This window comes from Nipponia nippon, unplaced genomic scaffold, assembly GCF_047370975.1.
Source record: "Nipponia nippon isolate SJK-2023a ecotype South Korea unplaced genomic scaffold, ASM4737097v1 scaffold_5, whole genome shotgun sequence".
NCBI lineage: Eukaryota > Metazoa > Chordata > Aves > Pelecaniformes > Threskiornithidae > Nipponia > Nipponia nippon.
In genome coordinates this window covers 76,038,792-76,057,763 of record NW_028262369.1, presented here as the reverse complement: position 1 = coordinate 76,057,763, position 18,972 = coordinate 76,038,792, and the positions used below count along the sequence as shown (strand labels likewise).

General features: G+C 38.3%; 1 protein-coding gene across 1 annotated transcript in view; it reads right to left on the bottom strand.

The window, feature by feature from the left end:
* Positions 1–18,972, bottom strand: part of LOC148052339 (uncharacterized) — a 148,012-nt gene that overhangs the window by 66,740 nt on the left and 62,300 nt on the right. The window contains exons 3-6 of the mRNA XM_087732930.1: positions 11,040–11,157; positions 10,014–10,232; positions 8,085–8,172; positions 6,484–6,624 (exon numbers count right to left, since the gene is read on the bottom strand). The gene's annotated coding sequence lies outside the window, so the exon portion shown is untranslated. The remainder of the gene's footprint in view (positions 1–6,483; positions 6,625–8,084; positions 8,173–10,013; positions 10,233–11,039; positions 11,158–18,972) is intronic.

Here is an 18,972-nt window from a genome sequence, read left to right as displayed (position 1 = left end):
GCCTCAAATTTAGAACTAAATTTGAATTTTACTTTAGATAGAAACTACACTGTGATGCATGAACTTTGCTACCTTTTCACATTTCTTTTCGGTGTTTTCCTTCTTATTACATTTCATGCTTGTGTAGCTATTGCCTTGCAAGGCAGACAGATGTGATTATGAATACTCCACACCTCATCTAACCTTGCTATTTAGAAAGGCAGGCAGCAATGGTTTTCTGCCTGGAACCAGAAGCTGAGTCATCCAGAGACCAGCGCTTCCAGGAGCATGTCTGTGCGACAGCCTCAGTGCAAGACAGCCAAAAGCAGCTGCTGCAGTACTGGAACAGGTAGTGGAAAGGTACCCTATGACAGCCATCTTCTGGGTTAGTATTGCTCTGTACACAGGTACCGCGGTAACTACTAGGATACAGATAATTATCAACATGAAGCTTAATAGCAGTCCATTTGCAAGGAGGAGAACTAACAGAAGCCAATAGTGTCAGAAGTTCAATAACTTACTAAGCTGTTTTCATTAACGAACTGATTTCTGGGCTGTTAGCACTACAGTATAACAAAAAGAGTTAAGCAAGCAAATATGGGGTTCTGGCATATTTCTCACACATTTTTCCAATTTGTATGAACTGCCACCTCAAAACACATCATAGAAATAGTTTAATTTCCAAAGCCTGCCACTGTTCCAGGTGCCTTTTTACTTCTTTCCAGGATCCAGACACTTTCCTCAGTTCTCCAATGGAGAGTTTGCCATATTGCAAACTGAGCCAATACCTAGGAACAACTTCAGGATTTGGCCCTTTGATCTTATGGTAAAAGATACAGTGCTGGCACTTCCCAGTCACATTTCTGGAAGGCAGCATGCCCTCATGAAATCAGTTAGGGGAAAGGTAGCAAGTACCTCCAAATCAGTGACAGAGCTTCAAGAAAATGCATGGGGATTTTTTTTCTTTTGTCAATGTCTACTATGATAAGCCAACTTTATTTAAATGTATTTAAAATATTTCTTTGAAATCTAGAGGCGCTCTCAAAATATTGCACTCTAATATATGTTTAAGTGAAAAGAGGGTTATAAAAATGCATTATTAATCCAATTCAGCTGAACAACTGTCAGAAATGTCATACCTAAATCCATTTGCAGAAATTAATGCATAATATTACCCAGTAGATAGTAAGGCACAATTCACAGTAGTGGGTAAATCCCTATTTGAACAGATGGGCTGAAATGTTGGGACATCAAGCTGACTAATTTGGGTACCTCCCAAGTAACCTCCATAACCATGGGTGTGCTGTTATTTTTCTCTCTCGCTGCCAGGTACAGTTACAGAGGAAAATCCAGCAGTGCTCTTCTATCTGCCATGCACGGCACCTGGACACCGTTCACAGCATTAACTAGCTCAAGGGAAGAGCTCTGCAAATGACAGCCACACCTTCCCCTTCCAGATGTGAGGAGGAGGAGGTATCACATCTCTTATGCATGGCAAGTCTTCAAACCCAACTTGAGACACATTGGTCCTCTGCTTAGGAACTTTCAGGGAATTTTTGGCCACTCTCCAGCTTGAGGGGTTGCATGTACTCATGACACTGTCGGTGAAAAGTGCCGTAGTGTCACGTACTGACTGAAGCCATAATTCACCTGGAAAATGATGGCGTAAAACCTCTCCCCATTGAGCCCTTCACCAGTAGGGCTGCCTCTGTAGGTAACCACATAACGTGAAGTGGTGAAAGGAGTTAACCCCCACTGTCTTTGTGACGGTGGCAGTGCCAGCCTTCGTAACAAGCGGAAGGGGAAGGCTCTCACCCCATTTCCAGAAGCCCTCTTACCCACTACCACTTCCTGACCAGTATTTTTCTGTAGGGGCTTGAAAAGCTTTGAGGAGAGATCCCCAGCACCACAGTGCTTGGGTCTGCTGCTGCTACCTATGTGACTGCAAAATCACACCTCTCTTTCCCAGGAAGCCCATGGAGAAGCCTAACATGAAATGATTCTCTTCAGCTCCTGTAGGAGCAAGTCCTTTGGAAAAATTAGGTATGTGTTTGGTGACAGCAAGGTCCCGGTTTATATTCTAGAGCTCAAAAAAAAAAAAAGCTTTTGTTAAGAAGCATCTACTGCACTCAGTAGTTAATAATTTTAAGCTGAGGTATCCTGGTTTATAACTCCGTTGCAATGCCCAGTGCATATATCTTTTGCAGAACACTACTGGCAAGTATAACATACTAACAGATTGCTTTCTAAATTTCTTTTTCGCTTTTTTAATAAAGGCTTGTGAGTTACAGAAGTGCAAAAAGTGCTTTAAACCTCTTAATTTGTTTTGTTTACTTCTATAGCTTAAAAAACAGCCAATTGTTTTTAATTGGTTTAAAAAAAAATTGCTTGAGGCAGAAACCTAGAAAACCAATCTTCTGTCTGGAGTAAATTTTTACAGCTGCCTTTTAAACCTCTGAAAATAGGGTTTATAATGGAAGTGCTGACACAACCTTATCTACAATATATCAGTGTGAACTGTACCGCTATAATAAGCAGTTATTATGTATGTGTAAAAATAATGAGAGCCAGTGTCTGAGGAGAGTTAATGTAAAATGCTAAGCAATTGTGGTTGGTTACACAGTATAGGTTAATATTCTTTCATATAGCTACACTTTTTCCCCTTTTGTCCTCCAGAACTCCTAATGAAAATTTTGATACCTGACGGTAATGATAAGCAGCCATTCACACGTCCTTTGTGTCAAGGCTAGAGCATTAATGCTTTCCTTCATATAACATTTTGCATAGCCTAAAGCATCTATTAAAATCCTTTGTAAAATTCATGAAACAAAAGTGGTGGGTTGAGTCTAGTGGGAGAGCAAGTAAGCTGCTTATTAGCAAAAAGTCAAAAACACAGGGCCAATTACAGATCTGAACAAGAAGGGCTACAGAACAGCATGGGGAGTAATTCTTTCTTCAGCCCAATGGGCTCAAGTGAGAGGCAACCTAGATAAAAATATAGCAAATATTCTAAGCAGTAATTAAACTAAAATGTTTGGAGTTAGAAACAGCTCTATAACAACTGAAGGATATGCTCAAGTAAAACAATTGTCTGGTCTCACATAGATGCTAAATTGGAAGGATTTAAGACTGGTCCCTAAAGGAACGACTAAGGGGTAGTCAAGAGGAGCTGTGAGCTCAGGAGATATGTAAAAAATCTGTTTGGTATTTCAAATGCTATAAATTAGATAAAAAATGAGCTTTTCTACTGAACAAGCAACATAAAACTGAATAAACCACAATAAGATTGCCCTTTTTCTGTTATAAACTTGACATTAAGCCTGTCATGTTCAATGACAGCCTAACAGACCTCATTCTTTACCCTTTGGAATTGGAAAGATTGGCAGATGTCATGATTTCCTTAACATAAAAGACCTTGCAGATAATGTTCACCACACATAACTTCGTTCCCCTACTTCCAGAATCACTTGGTAAGATTTCCAAATAGAACTTGAGATTTTTCTCTGGTCAATAATTGTTTCTGACCCCAAGGAAAATCTTTTATTGACAAAGGAAAAACGTGACATGGGCAGCAATTTTTATGATTTGCTTTACTAGTCCAAACATGCCCTTACATTCATAATAATGAGCTGCTTTGCACAAAACAGCTCATTATTATGAACAGAGGGGTATAATATTGTTAAGTAAGCTGAGTCAAAGCAGAGCTAGTTGAGGCTAGCTCTCAACTGGAAGCAGTTTTCCCTTTAAAACATCCCTCCTCCCCTTTAAAATCTTTTGAAAAAACACACACGCTTATTTTTTAAAAATTGGAATGTGGTAAGAATCACAACTGGCATTTTCTAACACTTGATTGGTAAACTTTATGTGTTGTTATTCATTTACTTTTCAATGTAAGAATTGTTCCAAGATGTTCTATAAGTCAAGGTCATTATGCAACTTCTTAGGGGGTCACGCTTTATTCCTGTGAATCTGAGAGAGAATTTAACACCTACTTAAACAAGGAAATCCTGGCCCTGCACTTTTGCAGCCAAGCAGTATCAAAATGCAGCAGAGCTGCTGCGCCATATGGTGGGAGGGAGGCAGGCAGGGGAGATGCTGCAAAGGCTTGTGCAGCCTGCCATGTGCAGCCAAATTCTGCATTCACCTTCCCGAGGAAGTGTCTGGAGCAGACCAAGGGAAGGGCAGCAGGGTGGTCGTCGGCTCACCTGCTTCATGGTCAGAGAGCACCATACCATGTAGGAGAGCTGCCATGCAACCGTTTCCTGGAAAGCAGTGTTATGAGGAGGTTCAGTAAGTGCCCTGACTTTCAGGGTGGGTCAGGGTTTCATCCCTCCTGCTCTCCATCAGGCTACACCTTCGCACTTAGATTTTGTCCAACCTCACTCAAAATCAGTTGCTTGTGTCTGCAGTCTCATGGTAGCTGCCTGTGGTTCAAAACCATTTGTTAGCACTGAGGAAGTTCCCCTTCCAGAGAAAAGAGTACAAAAACATGCCAAAGATTTGCAGCCTCTTCCCTCATGATAGATCTCTCCCTTGGGAAGTTGCATCAGCTTCACCAGCTGCTCTCATCCAAGCAGCAACTGTCTCAAGCCAGACACAGCCACCCAACTTGCCTACAAAGGTACTTACCTATATAAACAGACCCTATACTGTGCCTCCAGTGTGCACAAGTCTGTCTGCAAAATATTGGCAGCTCAGCTCTATCTCCTACATTCAGGTATATAAATACTTCATGGCCAAGCCATGACACATTGATATGTTTTGGGGTGAGCTTTTAGAAAAGCCATCACCTCCAGTGTCAGGAATCATTATCAAAATTTTTTGTGTTTTTAAATTCAAATTTGCATTAACTTATTGGGTAAACATACAAATTCCATTCAAATCTAATTTCTAATTTGTGTTCTGAAGAGAAGCAATAACTTTTCACAGCCAAACTTTAAAAATTTTTTAGTGTTAGGTAAAACAATATTGAGAAAATAAAATTTTTTTAAACCTAGCCTTATGGATACTGTGATCATATATATCTCAAACAGAACAGTTACCGTCAGCATTAAAGATATGTCTTTAAGCAGATAGTGGTTACAGCAGTGAAGTTTAAGTTACTTCTGACTCAAGAGCTTGCAAAACGTGCTAATGTAGCATAATGAATTAAAGAAACTGTAATATGTCTTCCTTAATCAATAGCTACAATAGAATAAAATAATCTATTTATTACTATTCCTAATTCTAACACATTTTACTAGAGAGATTTGGGGCCCTCAGATTTTCACAAAGTGAAGATTTTTTTTTAAAATTGTATCCCAAATGGTCGTATTATAGCAGTTTAGCTACTACCTCTTCAAACATAGAACAGTCTAATTAAAAAAAAAAGATTGTTCAAGAAGCATATAGCATGGATGACATAATTGCATTAGAATAAGGAAATCAATCGAGCCAACCAGCCTTTCACTCCAGTTAGCCATTTACATACATTAAAGTCACCATGTTGATAGGAGTAGTATAAATATGACTGAAAAGTACTAGACATATCCAAATGAAAAAAAAAAAAGAAAAAACAAACCAAAACATAAAAAGAAATCTCTGAAATTATTCCAAATATAACATCAAGAGAGTCTTGTGGTTTGTGTTTGCAAAATGAGATTTCTTAAAATGAGATTAAAAAAAAAAAACAAAACAAAAAAAACCATAACACTGAACAGATAAAAAATTTCAAAGCTCTATCTCTCTGTAGTTTCACTAACATGTTAACCTACTTACAGCAATTAGTGCTTCATTAGTAAGGCTAACTAACTGTTGCTATGCCCTGTAATGATTTGCCAGGTTTTCTATATACAAGTGCATAATCAATGTTTTCCAATTACTGCTATAGTGCAACCACTATTTCAAATAAACTAGATAATAATACAAACCCATTACTGAATCTGAAGTAACAGAGGCATTTAATTGCGAGGCAGTTCTTTTCGGCTTTTAAAATTTTTCACACTAATGAAGTGTCATACAAAAAAGTTGTATTGATTTTTCCACCACATGGCTTCAACCACAAATATGTAATTATCCCTTTTATATCTAGCAAGGGGATTAAAATAATCTATAGTATATAGCCTTTACTTATCCCTGATGGGTCTAGTAGTACTTTTACCCTTTTCAAAATATGCAGCTTTTTGATGAATGAACTTTTGGTAAAATGTTGCTTTATCTGCTTCATAGCTCTACTTTTTTGAAGCCAGCTAGCGTGCAAGGATTGCAATTTTAAGTTCTCAGTTCTACCACTGGCACAGAAGAAAGCCTGAGCCTGCATTGCTGAAATGAGGACAAGTCTCTGCTGCAGAGTCAGGGCCACAACACCCAATTCTGGTCCTCTTCCCCACCTCAATGGTCCCCATCAATTCGCTTAAGTGACCAGGAAAGAGATTTGGCTCATAACATGACTTTTAGTTAGTGTTTTCAAATTCTTCATGGAGGATAGCAGTTCGTGCGCAGTGCCACTGCCAGAGCGCTACATACCTGTTGTATTACTTGGGCAGATACAAGCTGATCCCTCAGTTTTGCTGGAGCTCCCAGGACCTCCACAAGCACAGGGTCCCCTCTGCCAGGAGGGCTTGGCAGCCAAGTCTTCAACAAGAACGGTAGGACCATACCTAACACCTAGAGCATTTGGCATTTCTTATTTTCTAAGCACCACTTGGGTACCATGATTTAAAACATCGTTTTAGAAAAAAGCAGGACATACCAGATGCAAACTATGTCAAAGAAACTACTATTCTACCAGATGAGGCTGAGATACATGATAAAAATCAGCTTGTTTTCATGGATTATTGTACAGATTATTTTTTCCTTAAACGCTTTGAAAGAATTCCATCTTGATTTTTAAGTTGTTTCTATTAAAGCAAGTCTACGAAATGCTTTAACACAGATGGAAGCTAAAAGCCCCATGCAGAAAAGTAAAAAAAGGAAAACCAAACTGGAATACAGCTTTAACGTGGAAAAAGGCTGTGTTCTTCACATTAGTAGGTCAAAGCTGTATCTCCCAGTAGTTTCACTAACATGTTAATCTACTGGCAGCTGTTAGTTCTTCCAGATATGTTGGAATTCACTGAAATTTACTGGTTTTCTGTACGTTGTGGAATACGTATTTTAAGAAGAAATTTGTGCAACTCAGGTACTATTTTGAGATCATATACACATTAAAACTAGCTAGATATTTTTAAAAAACCTTACAACTACATGTTAAAACTGTTAGATAAAATATAAAACTGTAGTACAGCCATTGAATGAGAAATATTTTTGTAAGGGTAGGTATCTTTTTTTCCCTGGATTTTTATTTACAAGGAAGTATTTGAGGGCCAAGTATTGCCTAATTAATCAGATAAAGAAACCTGTCTATGGCTGTTACTAAAATCTAATTTAATTAATGATAAATACATTTAATAGACCACTTCAAAAAGCTCCAAGAAAAGTTGAAACTTGCAAAAACATTTTAAATATTAGCAAGTATTTAACATGTAAAAAAAAAAAAATAAAACACCAGCAGTGAAAGCTTGAAGTATTATAATGCTCATTTCTTTCCCTAATAGATGCACATTATTCCTGGCAGTATCTATATAAGTTACAACAATTCTTTAGTAGTACAATGCACTAGAAAATTCCATGAAAAAAATAATATTTTTAGCCATAAAAATTTCAAAAAAATATGAAACTATGTCTCATCCAATTCATGCAGAATAAACCTGTTTATCATTTTTAATACTGCAGACCTCTCAGTGCTGTACCTTGTACTTTTTCAAATAGGTCAGTTGCATGTTTCGCTTTTTATTTTTATAGATTTCAAAGTACTCTAAAATACTTCTACGAGCCTCACAAGAAGTTTACAATAAGACAGTTCATCATTATATCTTAGTTCATTTCTTTGTTCTTCAGCATGCAATAATAAAGGAATAAAAATTATTATATAATTCTTCTTTAATTAAAATGCCTTATAATGTCACTTACAAAGGCCAATGACTAAAATTGTGAGCAAAAGTAAAAAATTGTTTCCTCAGAAGAGTTTAAGAAAAAAATACACATGTGCCTGTGGAAGTGTTTCCAGGATAATAAAAGGCCATTACCTTGACCGTTGACATGAAGCCATCAGAGTCATATTTATTGATGAAACTTTCAGCTCCCAATCTGCTGCACTGAATGAGCATCATACAGCTGTCAGCAAAGGCAGAGCACAGAAACAGTGATAGCTTATGACATTTTCCTTTCATAATTTATGAAAACAAAATACCTTAGAGTTTGTAGGACACGAGAATAGAAATTTTAGAATATTCCCCTTAAGAAAAAGTCCATAAGATATATATCTTAACAGTATCTCTCTATTACCAGAACGATTTGGCTATAAAACTGAGGATATCCATGCAGAATTAATTGATAATCCTTAACTAATGTACTCTATGCAAAAAGAAATGCTGCCACGCCACAAATAAATATAAAGAGAGAAAGATCTAAAATGAGTATCTTTAGAGTAATCGTACTATGAGAATGCTTCAGGGTTCTTTACAGGGAAATAACTTTAAAACCTTTTTAAAATTAACATTATTAATAGAATGTTGTTATAATTAGCATAATTTCAGAGGAATTAAGAGGCAATTAGATGAGAATTTAAGTATTACAATCTCAAAATGAACATTTTTCAATATTAAAAATACCATTTATACATATTAGTAACAAGCTAATGGGGAAAGACATCATGATATGTTGGATATCTTTCACCTTCTCATTTCTTGCTGTTTGGACAAGCTGTGAAAATGAATCTGCTTGAAGTTCCTCAGGTACCAGTACTTTTGCTCACAGATAGAGTCAAAATCTTCAAATGCCAACACCCAATGTACAGCATCCCCTTCAAGCAGGACACTGCTGGCACCAGATAAATTTGGGAATCTTACAGCACTCCTGCCAGTGCCCCAAGTTCAGGGTGCTCAGCATATGCCTCCCACCACTTTGCCTGCCCAGAAGGATCCCCTTTAGCAGGTTGAGGAAGCATTAAAACTTGGTACACACACAGTAAACATCCTTTCCGTGTTTTTTTCCACATGCTTTTTGCCCACAAGCTGCCACCAGGGAGGAGGAGACTCAGCACTCGTGGCAGGATGCAATTTCTCCCACATATGACCCAGTCTGGGACACTGGATGTTTTAGATGCTTGTGCATATTTCTGATTAGCTGGGACTTTCCACCCTTAAAAATCCTAAGGGAGAGCTGCGTGCAGCTACCACTGCTTGGCAAAGCTTTGGCAGCAGTTTTGGGGGAAAGAGCTGGATATCATAATGGTGTTTATTCTCCAACTTATTATACCTGATGCACATTTTAAAACTATCCACTAGACTATCACAGGTATGTTAAAAACATTCTTGTGGAAGATTGAATATTTTAACTTTTTGTTCTGACTCCTCTCAACAGGTGGGAGTGGGAGGTGAACACACCCTGGGCAACACCAGCCCTGGGAAACACGGACCCTCGCATGGTTGCAGATAACTTCCCTACCCCTCCAGAAGACCATTCTCGGGGGCTAGTGACTACCAGGGAACAGGTGACACAGTGATCAACTGTCAGGACTCCTTTTAAGAGAAAATGGGCAGGGTCAGTGTGCGAAGCAGGGCACTGAAGGGAGTTTGGGGCACAGTAACGCCGATGGTGCCACGCTACCTTCGCGCACGAGACCCAGGTTCCCCCGTAGCACAGCCTGGGCTGCCTCCTTATGCTTCCCCTGGGGAGAGGGAAGTAGCTTCTCCCATTTTAAAAATTACTTTGAAAAAGATATTAGGCAAAGAAAGAAAAAAATTACTTGCATCAAATTGTCTTAAACTGAAGCAAAAAAAAAAAAACCTTAGACATTTTTTGAATATCGGCTGCTTCTTCCTAGTTCTGTTTTCCAGTGAACAAACCCAGCTGTCTCCTCTTTCCCCATTTCCTCTCTCCCAGTTCAGCAACAGGGCAAAAAACCCGTGTCGTTTGCATAGCTCTTCTCCTGGTGACAGACATTCAGCACTAACCTGGTTAATAAAAGATGATATAAAGTTGCTTTCAAACATCACGCTGGTCTCCTCTGTAAGATTAATAGCTGCAGCAAGAAGCAGCGATAGCTGCGGACGAGAGAGGACACTTTCTACAGCTACAGGCACATGATGGATCTGGGAAGCTTCTTGGCTCCATAGGAAGACCGCCACGGAGCAAGGCAAACGGCTGCCGGCACCGTCTGTGGCATCAGGATCCTGCGGGGGTAATGGCTGGGCAGAGGGTGAAAAGCAAACCTCTGTGCAAAAAGCAAAGGCAAGCACACAGTACCAGCAGGTTTGGTTCAATGAAGAACAGAGCATTTGTATCACTGAGGATTTGTCCTCGAGTCCTAAGGCTGTCAGCAGAAAGTTCAGCACCATACCACCCCTCAAAGGGAAGAGTACCAAAGTCATTAAAAGGATGATTAGCCTTCCAGTGGGTCAGAAATAATGAATCAATCCACATTTGTAATGCATTACGGACAGAATGTGAAAAAGCTTTATGAACTGATACACTGTGAACTCCCAGATAAAACCTCTTCTCTCTGTCTGCTTATAATCTTCTTTGGATTTGTTCCCTTTCGCTTAATAAAGACTTAAAAATTAGATCTCTTCTTTGTAGTATTTTATAATAAACTCTGAAGAAGTGGTTGAGTTTTAAGGCAAAATGCTAGAAAAGGCATTCTTCAAAAACAAGAGCAGCTGTACAGGAAGCTGTATAAATACTGTAAATTGAATATTTACAAACACCTGCCTGTGCTTTGAATAAAGCCATTTTTAAAAACAGGATAATTTTTATAAGAACTTATAAAAATCACCACTACGCAGTTGCGCATTGAACACAATTCAGCCTAAGGAATATTGTATGGAATGAATGAGGAATACTTGTTTATACCTTTGTTTCTTAGAAGTATTAGAAGTGTGCTATCATAGTCTAAGCAACTGCAGAAACTGTCATGTTTTCAAATAAATTTCAAGAGAAAATATTGTATGCATGCCTGTGTAATATATTTTAAGGCTTACCTATGTATATGACAGCGCAGAGCAAATTAGCGACTAGTCACTCTGCAGATGTTCCTCGCTTGATAGACACTTTAAGGTCCCTCTGAGCCCAGAGCAAGAACTTCATCAGCTACAAGTCCTATGTTAGATATATAAAAAAAAAAAAAAATTTAAACCTAATATAACTGTAAGATCAAATGCTGAAATTGTTTCTTTTAGCCTCTTCATTGGTAAAACTCTTAATTAGGTCAAATCCTGAGAAGAAACAAACTTCTGGCAGCCATGGTGATTTGTCCAGCGTTTGTACTCACCTCCCCTCTGGATGCAGCTCCCTGGGAGCTCTGCCAGAACAGCCACTCTGAGAGGTGTTAACAGCTAGAAATTACAGTGGCATTTCTAACTAACCCTGCAATCCATACCTGTTGCATTCGCATGGGTATGCATGGCTTGGATAAATAATAATTTATGCTAGCCTTTTTTCCTCTTATGACTTTAGTTTTGATATCACATCATGATTCAAAGCCTGGTGCACCATAAATTTTCTCCAAATGTGTAGTAATTCCTTGGCGCAGTCTAAAGTTATGATTCATTTATACTGGAGTGACAGCATAATACCTAGGTGTCAAAATCCATTAAAACTGTTCAATGTCTTCTGTTTATTTTTAGAACCAATTGAGACTTAACTGATGGTGAAAAATATACAGTCAAGTGTGTTTACTTCACCTTTACAAAGAATCCGTTATAGTCCCAATTAATTTGTTATTCCTGTCACAACAGGTACTGGATACTTCAAAACTGTCATTACTGTTCCTCTCTTTCTTTTGCCTTTTTTTATATGAAGGATTCTGTTTATTTTTAACCCATTGGTAGGCTATAGTTTATTATTTTGTAAAATAAGGAATTTCACATCATTTTCCATTTTAATTAAATGTGACGAATAAATACATTTCCTAACCAACTGAAATTTATTGTGCTCAAAATTTCTCTCTTCCTGTCACAATCAGGTGTTTTAGTGCTGAATTTAATGACCGTTCACAGGATGATACATCTCTTGTATTGGTATGATTGGTCAGATGGAAATTAAAAATATGATACATGACAGTTATAAGCACCGAAATAGTTCTTAATGCAAATCCAGAGCAGCTTTTGCCATGTTAATTGTTAGCAGTACATTTTTGCTCATTGGGAATTCAGAACAGGGTTTTTGGAAAACAAAAAAAAAAAACAACAAACAAAAAACAAACAAACAAAAAAAACCCAACAAGATGGGCGCTGAATCTCAGAGTCGGGCATCAAGGAAAAAATAATAGCAAAACATAAGAGTAGTTCTCTGCAAATAGCTGTAAACATAACTCCAAAGAAGAGTTTGTAGTGGTTGTGTTAGAGAAAGGACAAAAGAAATGTTGATGTCCGAATTTTTACCCATACTGAAACCAAAGCAGCAATACAATCTTGGGGAAAAGCAGTCACGGAATAAAACAAACGTGTTAGGAGTTGAATGAAAAAACTAAGCATGCGTGCATACACTGTTCCTGATACTAATCTGCAGCCCCCACCACGATTAGGGAGATGAGCCCACAGCTCCCTCTGCCCCTTCTCCTTCCCCTCCCTTGCCTGGCAGGGAAGCATTTAGGCACATCGCAGGTGCTTTGCACATCCCTCCCCAACGAGGGAGCCAAAGCGAGGAGCCCCTGGTCACTGCCCTGCACCCCAGCAAGCAGCACGGCCCAACGCTCACAGGAACAAGACAGGAAAAGCACAGCACGACTCTAGAACTGCGGCTAAGGGTACCAGTCCAAAAGCAGGCCAAAGCCAGGGAATCACCCCCTCATCGGTTAAGAACCGAATGGGATAGGGCTCTGGAGGTATTGTAGTTCCTAGTTTTACAGCACTCAGAATAATCTACTTTCTGGTTTTCACTTCTGGACAAACAAAATACAAAAGTATAATTGAGTACAGGACTTGATATTACTTAAACGCATCATTGGTGACCCCGCTGCTGCCCCAGCAGCACGGATTGTCATTCATTTCTGAGGCAGGTTAGTTCATTTGAAGCAAAATGAGACATTGCTTTTTTTTTTTTAATCTGATTTTATTACAATTTGGATGATTATACTCTGTAGCCATAACTATGTAAAATTAAGCATAAATAGCTTAAGCGACTCATAGGAATTAGAAATTAAATAGCCCTATTAGAGTAAGTCTATCCTCCTGTCATTATATTATGCTATATACAGTATATTTTCCAGAGTTTTGACTTGTTCAGTTTTAAAAGTCTCAAGAAACGGGGCTTTAATTATTTCTCTTCTACAATTGTTCCCTAACCTAATAGACCTTATGCTTAGGTAAATTTTTGTAATACTTAGTTTCACTCCAAGTGGGTCTCTTTGATTCACCCTAAGGACCGTATCTGCTTCCTGCATCCTTAATCATTATACCCTTCCACTTCTCTTACAAGTTGCAAACACACACTCTGCCCTCTCCCACACAGGTTGGTGCTTCGTCTCTTTGAATGTGATTTAGAGTTATTCAGTAGCAACATCATGTCTAAAACCTACAGCCCTTGCTGCTGGACACCAGAGTCACAGCACAGTGGGAAGGACCTGAGTATAAAGCTGTGTCTCAGCTCTTCAGAGTCTCTTGGACCATTCACAAATATGCATATTGGCCTCCTCGTGCTATTGCCTCCTGCCTTAGCTATAACCAAGAAAAACGTATTTCAGTAAGAAAAGAAATGGGTTCTCCTTTTCAAGATCATCCACACACTCAGCAGGATGGGGATTTTCTTATGACAGTGAATGAAATTTTCGTAAGAAATCATTTTCAAACATTTCAGAGTAACTAAACCGCATGAAGGGCAGCGTTGCAGTGGGAGGAACAAGCAACAAGAGACTACAAGGGGCTCCTGAAGCAGCACCTTCCTCCATATCATTGCTCATAAGTGACTCATTTCCTAGTCTGAACTCATTTTTGACTCTCATACCTGTAAAATCGCATCAGTTTATCCTACCAGTTTACCAAAGTAGAACTCATACCTCTGAGCCTGGCCCAAGTGACCTAACACACTATTTTACCTCTAACAGTCTGTTATTACCTTTGTACAAGAAAACGGAACCAGTGTGAGTCAAAAATCCCACATGGCAGCTAATTGCTCTTCATCAAAACCAAAAGCAGTAGTTTGAAGCTACCTGCATACACAAAAAAGGGTTTTTTTTGCAAAACCTGTATGCAACTCCATCAACACGCAACACAGCAAGACCAAAAAACCAAGCACCAGAGGCATCAGCACAAACACTGTCAGTGAGGCACACTCCAGGGGTTTATGCCAGAAACTCACAAATTTAAGTCCAGCCATGACCAAGAATAACATGGCCTACACTCAGTTAAAGCCAATGGGCCCTATTTGGCTAGTTTGAATTCTCATCAGTCAACTCTGCCTTCCAGCCCTTACCCTTCCATAAATCTATATTTGTATAAATGCAGCTATTCCTGTAATAAAGTGTAACGGTCTACACCATGTGTCAGGGATGGGAAAGAGAAAAGGAAATGAAACATTTTGGGGAAAAAAAGTATTAAATATCACAAAGAAATCAATGAAGCACTGCCAGAAAACTAGGAACATCATACAAATATTATTTTAATAATCTGAGTGCTGAACCTATTTTTAGAAGGAGTGCTGAGGCTTGCATAGTGACCCATCCAGTTTTTGGACTGAAATAGGAAACACGAAAACGTTTGGAGCAAAGCTCTTCCCTCCTACAGAACAGTTTTCAAACATGTGCAATACCAGAAGTGAAAAAGTGTCAGGATCCAAATGGACACTTCATCATACAGCTGAATTTTTGGCTGTAACGCATTAACTTGCAGGACTGGAATTTCTAAGACAGAACACGTATTTTTCTCAACAGTGATGTTTGTCCATGGGCTAAAAGGAGGTTTTAAAAACTACCGGTGTTGGCAGTACTCTACCAGCTTTCACATCCTTCCCGCTACAGACATTACAACTACTTACCCAGGGCCAGTTAACCTATCTTCAAAAACCAAATAAATACATAGGCGCTCCCCTATGGATCTGCAGGGGTGTTTTGCATCTGTAAGAAGTGCTTCCATGGTTATGAATATCTGGGCCGATAAATACCACCGTCTGCCGCCTTTGCTGCAGAACAGAGCAATAGAGCATATCACAGAGGTCTTGCTGGCCTGTAGCTTTAGCGGTCAACTAGTGCCCAACTTTGTGGGGGTGAGCTGTTCTTTGTTTTCTGTTTGGATATTGCAATCAATGTCCATAAGAGACAGAGGAGAGAACATGTGGAAAACCCATGGAACAAAGGCATTGGGTAACACTGGAGGGGCAGGGGGGGGTAGGGTGGTATAATAAAATCATACATTTGTCAACTTAGATGAATCCAGAAGTGATTATTTGGTTACTTCGGCTTTTTGTTTCCAAGATACAAACCTTGTGGAAAGCTCTCTCCAGCATTAAGATGAGCTTTTGTGCAGTTCATTTCATTCACAAAGATTTCTCTCTTTTCTAGAAAGGAGGAACTTAATTTTTGCAAGACATACATAAGTACCCACTCTCAGCCCATATCACTGATTTCAAGCAAAACATGGTATTTGGCAATGGAGCATACAGTTCAAATAAAATAAGTTCCTATAGAGTTAATTTGTGTTAATTTTAATTCATTAGCCTTTAAGATTATTTCCTATATTTGTCAATCTGCAAAGTGATTTTTTGTTTTTAAACGCAAGGAAAAGAGGAACCAATGCAAGTAGATCACCATGAAAATACATGTATTTGCAGAACGTATTTGCAGCAACTGCTACAATTTTGTAACAAATTGGAAGGTTTAGCTTAATAAGACCTTGCTTTCCTCATTATTTTTTTCTCCAAACACTTGCTCCCAACACATTGCCTTCTCCAGCTTTCACTATATAAGCTCACAAACAAGCTACAAGGTTTTTTGTGTGCGCAGTTATGGTCCATCATTATTAAATGTCTCTTGTTGGACGGAAGAGGTGCTTCATCACAAACAGCCATTCATCAGCACTTGCCAAGCCAGCTCACATCTGACCTCTGCAGCAATAATGCTGCATCAAGTAGGCCAACTACCCAGTTTAGCAGCAGAGCAGGGAGCAGAAGCCGGCTTCAAGATTAAGTGCACTGTTTCAGGTTTCCATTCCCAGGAGCTAGGCGGCCTGATGTTGTATTGATTGCAAAAGTTTACCAGTAAGTATCACAAACAACAATAGCCAGGTCAACGATCGGTGATGCCTGAATACGAATCCCCCGGGATGCCAGTGCACTCCGGGCGCAGGCACTGCTATCATGATGGCTGAGTGCAGGTTGAATAAGGTTTATGGCAAAGGGAAGAGTGAGAGCCTGCAGCATGAAATGACATTTAAGCAAGTTACTTATGGGAGCAGAACAAGAGACAATGATGCAATTATATATTCCCTGGTTTCCTACTGCAGCAAAACCCTGTCATCTCTCAATGGTTGTGTGTTCAGCCGGCCCCATGTTCACTGCACTAAATAGCTTCGGGTACTCAGGAACAGAAGAAGAATACACTAATGTAGGTATTAGTGAGTATAAACTATATAGAGAACAAAGAAAAAAGATTTCCAAGCATCTGTCTGTTTTATCAGCCACATAGGTTTCACATCAGGATCTGAAGAACAACCTATTTATAAAATCTCTGTGGGTTTGTTTTGAAAACAAAACGCCACAGACTGTTCAAAACCCTGGCTAAACTTGTGAAATAAAATATTTCTTCCGATGGTGTGAAATTCGGTAGTCAGGATTAAATGGAAAGCCTGTATTTAAACCATACTATGGCTTATTATATCAAAATTAAAATCCAAACTCATTGGCCATCCTCCAGGATGGAGTCATATCCCATAGCCATACTGAAAAATCCATTTTTAAAGTTTTACTGTTTATTACATTTAATGTCTACCTCATGGCTCATACTTAAAACTGGAAGTTACACTGAGATGTTATTTGATACCTGTATTAATGAAACATTATAGAATAATTTTTAGTTAAAATACTTTTAAAAAATTATCAAAAGTTTGCAGTGAGTTTGTGTTCCAGGCACACCAATTTAACATGAAATAACCTTCATAAAATACACCACATGGAACTTAATATCCTGTTTAGAGCTGAGAACTTTACCTCTTCAAACTGAACCATTCCTTATAATTCCCTTCCCAGACAGTTTATAATTTAAATAGTAGCAAAACATAGCTATCTGTTCACTACTTATCAAATTGTAGAGGAAGACATGCCAGGTAAAAGCTACCTTTATCACAAAACACTTTTTTACTATGGTATCAGTAGACCTTCCTCTCCCCCATTTGGATTACTGTGTACTACACATGCCAGTCTTCTGTGAAAATGAAGGCTCTTGCAACATTTGAATTTTGCAGACAGAAAACCTATGCAAAGACTTCTTATGCCTGTTCACTTTTTATTATGCCCACAAAATTCTGATGAGCAAATAAATTGATCAAGTGTGGGTTATAAATGATTAGCAATTAGTACTCATAGATCTTACCTATGACCTGATGAACGCACATTTATTCATTGGAACACAATTCTACATGTGTTCCTATCTCTTCCTATGGCGCTCTCCAAGATGAGTTCAAAACTGATACAGTCAAGAAGCATTCTCCTGTGCCTTCCAGGAAAATATGCATTCTCCTCTGAAATACAGATAATTACCTAACTCCTTCTTTCACCACTATGATGACAGTATAGGAATCTACAGAAATTCCAAAGTCTATCTAGGACTTTAATAGTTCTAAACCTGGGTTTTAATTATCCTGCTTGGAGCTTAATTTGCACTTAAAGTGTTTTGCCTAAATGGGGTTTAAAAATTAAAAATAAATGGCAGTAAGGCCTGAGTAAAATTGTTGCATTTAATATATTTCAGCTGTATTTTCCAATTCATCTTTTAATTAATGGAGATTTTAAGGCTGTGTGTTATAGGGGTTAAGCTGCGGGATACTTTTTCTTTCACCTGAAAATGAAGACAAAGTAATTGTCCATTGTGTAACTACAGGAAGAAAGGAATAAAACCTGAGTGAAGTGACAAGCTTATTATATAAACACAAAAAGGAGTACATCCAAAAAGATTTTAGTACCACAGAAAACAAATGTCACTGATCAGATTACAGCATATTACCCTTGATGATGCTTTCATTGTTCAGAAAAATAATATTAGTGTCATTGCAAGTCTGTGTGATTACTAAAACGGTCAATGTATTTAATACAATTATTTTTAACTTCTTATCTTCTGTAACTGTAGGCCTCAAACATCAGTTCCAAGTTTTGTATTGGAAATCATATATTTCCACTCTGCTAGTTCAATACTATATAAAAATAATTGAATGAGAGAAAAAAACTGTATGGAATTTATGTTTTCTCCTATGAGTACTCTGGAGTTCTAAAAGATAAGAGTTAGGTGGGTGAAATAAAGAAGAAAATGCAAAATAATGTCCTGCTGAAATAAGAAAAATTTTTAAAGATTTTTTTTTCTGTAAAAGATAAAGGTATGTACTGTAATAAGATACAGGGTAAGAACGTCCCTGATAGCTCAATATATTCTGAGATAACGCATGGATTTGATTACAAGCTTGCCAATTAATTATATTATTTGACATTTGGGACTAGTTGAAGTCTTGCAGATGTGATTAAACACTATTTTTATCCGCTCTATAGAAGCATTTATACTGAAGTATTTATAACGCTTTCAGTTGAAAAGTGATTGTTACATAAACGTGGTAACAAGAAAAAAAGCAAAAATGTGAAAGTAACTGTTAGGCTTTAGACAACAAAAAATGCAAATGCCACCATATGCAGCCCATCTCATCTATATCCTTGCAATTAATAGGAAACACTTAGGAAATAAGTCTCACTCCATAATTAGCAGAACATGCTTTCAACTCT